Below are 8,146 nucleotides of genomic sequence, written 5' to 3'. Positions count from 1 at the left end.
CCGTTTATTATTTTAATATTCTTAAAAAATATTTCCAGAACAATGAAATCCATTATTAGAAGTCCCATTTTATCCAATTTATTTTCATTAATATTGTTAATATGTTAATATATATTTTCATATATATTAACATATGTTAATTAATCCTATCATTAAACTATACAATGCATTCGTAAGAAGTAGGCTGGAGTATTGTGCAATAATTTGGACCCCTTATTCGTTACACAGCATTGCTTCTCTGGAGCTAATTCAAAACAAGTTTCTAAGGTATTTGTATTTTAAAAAATGTCATGTTTCTTGTGAGCGAAACCTGTCAACAACTGTCTTAAGAAGTATTGTTTCTTTTGAAACTTTGTTAACAAGACGAAACCGATTTTATTATTCTTTAAGAAGTTGCATATTTTACCTGTTCGAAACCTCAGTAATTTTCCAACTTTACTAACGTTATGACTTTGATCGCGTTTTGTGGCCTAACCGCTGGACGTACGGCAAAAAGTAATTAAACATTTTTTGTACAAAATATAATTCTCTTACTTAAATTTACCGTCAGATTTGAGCTGCGGGATTTAGTTCACCCGCTATCGTTCTTATACTAACACTCTACACGGAACCAACGGAACGTTTCGCCTACCGTTATTTTTTATTTTATTGATTTTATTGTTCGTTCGGAAGTGGAAAACGTCTAAATTTCTGACTGTTTTCTTTGGCTACATAGGAGCTGATGGTGAGGAGCAGGAAGAAATGTGTGGCTGCCTCGACGATGAGCGCTGTGACTTGCATATTTAAAAATTGTTTGTTTCTTGCCTTAACTACGTATTATGACAATATTTGTCACTTAGGTAAGGTCTATACTATTATTTTATAAAAATAAAAGTTTGTTCAGAAAAACATTGTTCTTTTACTTCACTGCTTACATGCAAATTGGTTTATGTCCACACATATTGCATGTAAAACGACCTATTTCCACTGAGTTCCTGCAAAAGGTATTATTGCCAAAACAAAATCATTTTTTAAACTTCTTTTTAGGCTGCCCTAACTGAAATGAGTACTTGAATCTCATGTTTGGAACTAATACAATCAATGAATTTTACCTCCTCAAATATAGAAAACGTTAAACACGAACGAAACATTCGTTTACGAAACGTTTTTAGGAGATCTTTTAGGAGATCGGCTTCTAAAAAAAAGAAAAAAGAAGAAAGAAAAAAAATTATGGTTGCCTGTAAAGTCGGTTTTACGGGCGAAGATTTTACGTGACAACGTCTTTTTCTCGGTAGAATATTTATTGATATGAATATTATTAAATTGCACAATAGGAAAAAGGAATTGAATGAAAATAAGAATTGCACAAATTTTAACTATAGAAATATATTTTGTTTACTAAAACATTGTACATAATTTGAAATTAATTAAAATTTGTTATTGTAAATGGTAAAGTTGAATAAAACATTTACTAAAATTGGAATTTGAAATTCTTGCTAAACACAGTTAAATTCTAACTCCGCGCGTGGTGATCGGTCGGTTTAGTTCGTTTGTTTGGTCGCACTGTTATGACAGGTTAGAGGTTATAATTTGTTATTTTAAATGTTTGACTAGCAATACGCGCTGTTTCTTCTCAATCGACTGAATTACGATTGATTGCAGAGTGATTTAAACTAATAATTTACTTAACACTATCAACATTTGTCAATAGTATGACATAACCTATAAACTCAGTTTCTCAACTTTTGTGTCAATCTAACAATTAATCAATCAATCATAGTTTACGATAATGAAATATCAGTGTACAATTATTTACCTTTATTGTTGTACATTTGTCAATAGTATGACATAACCTATAAACTCAGTTTCTCAACTTTTGTGTCAATCTAACAATTAATCAATCAATCATAGTTTACGATAATGAAATATCAGTGTACAATTATTTACCTTTATTGTTGTAGTTGTAAATGACGAATCTAAGCACTCCACATTTTCACGAATAAACATAGTTATCTGCTTTATCCCGTGCGGCGGACCCACAGTTATCTGCTTTATCCCGTGCGGATCCCGTGCGACGGACCCACTGGACGGGAATCGTAACGTTACCGGGCGTTACACTTTTTCATGAGTGACTCCGAGCCGCAACCTAATTTAAGACGTTGTCACGTCAAAACGTTAAAAGTAATAGCTTTACTAACACCTAATAAAGATAAACACTTACTCACATCATATAGACCAATATCTTTAATTCCTTGCATAATTAAAATATTGAACATTATGATTAAAACAGATTGGAATGGTTTGTTAAAAACCACAATATTGTTCCCAAGTTTCAATTTGGATTCAGGAAACAAATAGGATGCAACGACTACATCCTGAATCTTACATCTGATATCTGTATTGCCTTATCATATAAGGAAAATGTCGTCCCAACATCATTGGATATATCAAATCCTTATGATGAAATTTATATACCAACGCTTCTGTAACAAATAACTAGAGCTTTTATTCCTACTACATTTCTACATTTTATGCCTTAAAACACACCGACACGTAACAGTAACACTTTTTTCGACATCTAGATAACATACACTTTTTAGTACGACTCTAGCTTACGCACAGGCTGCTTGCCCATGTAGGCTAATTTCCATTTTAGAATATATGTAATAAATAGTTTACTTAAATTATATAAATAATATTTATCCAACTACTGTACTTAAAATTAAATTGTTTTATTTTATCGCCACTTAGTAAATATAGTAAAAGGGTAATTTACTATTTATCAAATGTAAATAAATATAATATCTTGGTGTATATGTTTTTGGAAATAAAAAATGTTTCTATTCTATTCTATATTCTATTCCTGCAAAAATTGTTATTTATTGTCAGAAACGGCTCGCTGACAGGCAATTAAAAATGTGCACTCCAAAAGCAAACTTTACAAGACAGACATGTAGAGGCCTGCCACAAGGGAATGTATTGAGTCCTTTACTGTTCTCTATAAATTTGGTACACGTACACACTAATCTAGAAAAAATATAAAATGCTGACAGTATGCAAATGGCACTGTAATATACTCATACAATAAGAACAATGATATACTATATGAAAACATTCAAGAAACTCTAACTAAAATAGCTAACGATTTTATGAGAATTGGTCTAGAACTTAATGGCAACAAAAGTAACACCACACAGTAATATCCAGAAAAAGAAATAATAATTGGATCACACCCTTATATATTAAAAACACACCCGTTCTCATTGTGGACAACTTGCGGGTACTGGGTATTATTTGTATAAAGATTTCACTTTCAAACCTCAAACCAATAATGTGTATAAACAATGCTTATAAAACTTAAACATCATAAAATCTGTTACACGTGGCAGATGTGGCACACACCCAGACTTTGCTTTACAAATATTTAAAGGTCTAATGAGGTCAAAACTAGACTACTGTAGTTTTATATAAACTATGTATGAGGAGCAAACTTTCAAAACGTGTTTTGTCCCGAAAAATAAAAAATGGGTTATGCATTGAGAAGTAATTGTTTTGATTCAAGGAAGGTCTTTAAAAACCAATATCGATCAAAAAAATCTCTCCTATTATAAAATAAGGTCCAAATATTACACTTTCGATCAAAAAAGTGTAATTCATTGGGGGATGGCAGACCTGGTCTGCTTTGCACGCTAGCTGAATTTGAAGCTCCTTGTTTTTTACTGTGTTTTGGCAGTTTACAAGTGTTGTTAGCACTCATGGTGCGTAGTAGTATATAGCGAATGACTTGGCGCGGCATATTTGACGCCGCAGTGCTGCTCACAAACATTGCAGTAAGTAAAACTATATGTGGAATTGTGTCTGATAACTGACAAGAGGGACAGTGGAGGCCGGCGAGATAACAGCAGTCAAGTTTCTGCGCAATCACCTGGCGCACGCCCCACTCCGCCTCACCAAGAGTACCAACCTAACCTGTAACTAACCTCTGTCAAGGAAAAGGCACTGGATCACCCACCCTCTGCGAAGATTTTCTGTTGCGCCTTCAGATGGTTCACTGCTACACACGCTACATCCCTGCTTGGACATTGCATATGAAAATATTGAAGCTTTTATCGTTTAGTTTAGAGATATAACGACTGATCCACTATACAGTATTATTTTAATAAGTTTCATTGTAACTTAATTAATAGTTTAGTTGTAATAAGTGGGTTACTAATGATAGTTTAAATAATAATTGTGTAATTGTATAGTAATTATAACAGTGATTGTATTGATTTAAGTGGTAATTTATTAATTGTACAGTAACTGTTATTTATTGAATTCATTTATTTATTATTTATTTATTTTTAATCAGTTTTCATAGATTTAGTTATTTTAGTAACCCGACAAAATGCCTCGTCTGACTAGATCCAGTGAGTTACTGAATATTGTTAACGGTCTATACTTTATAGACAACTATGTTATTGACCTGGCCTCTAGGATATATAACGAGCTTAGGTCCATCACAGCCACTTTTGGGGAAGACGCTATTGAGAAACTTATTCCTCATGTAGTTACACTGTTCAGCAAATTAAATGAGCTCGCTAAGGAAAATGTTGATCTAAATAAACAAGTGGATGCTGTGAGTGAAGACCTGAATCTAGCCGAGCACAAGTGCGATGAACTCAACACCAGTAATAAGGATAAGGCTGTTCGTTGAGATGAGCTGCAGGACCAGTGTGAGGAGGAGGTCACTCGTCTTACCACGGCTCTTGAAAGCATGCGTGAAGAGAACTTTAGGTTGAAGGGCTCTTTAAGTAAGCTTGAAAGTATGGACACAGCCAAGCTTCTAGCAGAGAGTGAAAACAAGATAATGGGGTTAATGGAAGAAAAAAAATGTCTCCTGACTTCCATTGAGGTACTGGAAGCTGCCTTTGGGTGTCTGAGGGCTGAGCTGAAGAATATGGAGCGGTGGCGGACGAGTGTAAGGCGTGACGCAGCTGTACAACTTCCAGACCCAATCCGAGAACAGTCTCTCAACTACAGCACTCATGACATCACGGACAACGCTTTAAACGAGCTGCATTTGCCTTCCTCGGCATCTTCTGTGACCCTTAGTCACGAGAACTCCTCTGCACGCAACGTCTTTATAGACGACTTCAAAGACGTGTTGTTGCTGGGTGACTCGTTTCTTCGTCACACGAGCAGGAACTGTATGAACAGGGGTTCTTATGTTGAGTGCTGTCCAGGGGGTAGGATATTAGATACAAAGAAAAGATTGTTAACATATTTAGATGTAAGTTTATCATTAATATAAATTCATGTAGGAACTAACAATCTAAAGCGTGGGTATAGGGGAGGTCCTGGCTACAATGGGGGCCACGGGAAACGTGAGGCTCTCCACGCAATGGCAGACCTGCTGTTCACTGCCAGGACGAGGTTTCCTCAAGCTAAGGTTGTCCTCAACAGTGTTTTAATCAGACGTAATATCACATACAAAGCACTGTTTGACTTCAACGAGCAGTTGGAGTTGATGTGTCTCAACTTCAATGTTGGGTTTGTTGAGGCAAACTGTTGTGTTGGCAGGAGGGATCTTGCTCGCGATGGGATACACCTCAACAGGAGAGATGTGTCGCGTCTGGGTTCCTTGTTTGAAGATGTAACAGCGTAACTCTTACTGAGCAGTACTGACCAGGCTGCAGCCAATGTTAACCTCAGCTACAGTCCAGGGAATGAGATTGCAGTGAATAGTGATCCTGCTGTGTGTGACGCCATCCATGAATCACAAAACTCGGGAAACTAGCTGAGGAGGGGGGTATAGGTAGTTTGAAAATAGCTCACTTAAACATGCGATCTCTAAACACTGGGTTCTTTGAAATGTGTACGCTAGTAAATAACTTTGGTTTTGACACCTTTGGAGTAACGGAAACATGGCTGCACTCTGGTACTCCCTCAGACACTTACATAATACCAGGGTACACAATGATTAGATCTGACCGTTCACAGCCCGGCTCAGAGGGTGGTGGGTGTTGCTGTGTATATCAAGGATGGCGTGGTATACGAACAGAACTACCTTGCGGAACATGTTGACCCTGGTATTGATTACGTCTCTTTAGTTGTAAGACAAAAGCGGATGAAATTGGGGATATGTTTTGCTTATAGGCCCCCTCGCCTTAGATACACTTGTCTCACCTCTCTATTGCGCTCGCTGTTTATTGATTTAGCGATTGAAGTCAGAATGTCTGTATTTATGGGTGATATGAACATTGATTTGTTATCCAAAGAAAGGAATGACGCCCAGTATTTACGTCGGCTCTTACATGAACTTAATGCTGTGCAATTAGTGAATGAGCCTACTAGAATAACATCTAATTCAGCAACATTGATTGATCACTTAATTGTGGTTAAGTTTACCAGTACGAAAATTGAGAGGGTTGGTGTTCTTGATGCGTCTAGCCTGAAAGACCACAGGGGAATTGTTATAACTGATCATAAATTGGTCTACTGTACCTTGAAGTTTTTAAGAGAGAAAAATGAGCACCACATTATAAGGTATAGAGATTTTTCTAAGTTTGATCAGGAAAAGGCACTTAAATAAATTGCTGAAATAAACTGGGAGAGTGCCTTACAGATAGACAGATGATATAGAAAGGTTCCTGACAAACAACATTATGAATGTATTTGACCAAAATGCACCTGTGGTATGTAAAAAGGTCAGTAAGAAAAAAGCCCCTTGGCGAAATGAAATTATAAAGCGTATGACAAGAACAAAGAACAAGATGAGGAAAAAGTACTGGAAAACAAGGCTAAACTCAGACTGGGATAATTACAAGGACATAAGAAACAGGTTAAATGTGTTGGTCTGGCGAACAAAAAGGATTACTTTTCTGAGAAGCTGGCTTCATCAGATAACCCTAGAGACTTCTGGTCTTGCGTTAAGCAAAGTGGAATAGCAGGCCAAATTTCCAATAAGAACTTCCCCCCCGGTCTTAAGCCCAATGACATGAATAAGTTCTTTTCTGAAATGGGTTCTGGAAATAACATCGACGATAGACTACTTGACTTACTGAACAAAACCCGTCTATCTAACACAAGACAGAATTTTAGTTTCAGACCAGTTACTGAGGTGGAAGTGAAGGAAGTTATGAGTGAAGTGAAATCACGTGCAGTGGGACATGATGATATATCAATAATGATGATAAAGACCGTCAGTCCGTATAGGGGCAATCGCCCATTTGGTGAATACATCGCTGGCAAATGGGCTGTTTCGAAGCAGATGGAAAACAAGCATTATGCTTCCACTTCCAAAAGTAGCTTCTCCTGCCACTGCCCAGCATTTCAGACCGATCTCTATTCTGCCAGCAATGTCAAAACTATTAGAAGAAACAGTCATCCGACAAATAAGCAAGTTTTAGAACGACACCAAAATACTACCTGCACTCCAGTCTGGTTTTCGACAAAACTATAGCACATGCACTGCACTTGTTAACCTGTTCAGTGACGTAATTGATGCAAGAGATGACGGTAAAAGTAGTACAATTGTGCTTATTGATTACTCTCAAGCATTTGACTCGATCTCTCACGAACTTATGGCAGCGAAGCTTTATTATTATGGATTTGATGACTTGGCTATAGATTGGATGAAGTCATTTCTCACAGGAAGAAAAAAAGTCACAAGACTGGGGAGTGAGACTTCGGATCCGCTCATTAAAGAGCGAGGTGTGCCTCAAGGTAGCTGTTTGGGGCCCATCTTGTTAAATTTTTATACAGTTGACCTCCCCAATTATCTTCAACACTGTAAAGTCCATCTATACGCAGATGACTGTCAGCTGCATCTGTCTTACAAGCAGAGTTTGATGGAAGAAGCTGTTAACAATATAAATTATGACCTGCACAACATATGTGCATGGGCTGAAAACAACGGCCTGAAAATTAATTTTAAAAAGTGCAGTGTCCTACATACAGCTTCTCAGCACGTTGTACAACGGCTACATGGTAGTGGGTTGTGTGTGATGCTCGGAGATGAGGAGTTACCAGTATGTGACAAGATAACTACTCTCAGGTTGGGTTAGACAACAATCTGACATTTTCTGACCATGTCACATTTACTTGTCAACGAGCACTGGACAGACTTAGAGGACTTTACATGTTTAGAAGTTTTCTCCCAGAGTCCGCCAAACTTAAGCTCATG

This window comes from Homalodisca vitripennis, unplaced genomic scaffold (genome assembly GCF_021130785.1).
Source record: "Homalodisca vitripennis isolate AUS2020 unplaced genomic scaffold, UT_GWSS_2.1 ScUCBcl_781;HRSCAF=3485, whole genome shotgun sequence".
NCBI classification, from domain to species: Eukaryota; Metazoa; Arthropoda; class Insecta; order Hemiptera; family Cicadellidae; genus Homalodisca; species Homalodisca vitripennis.
Note: the sequence above shows the minus strand (reverse complement) of the source record.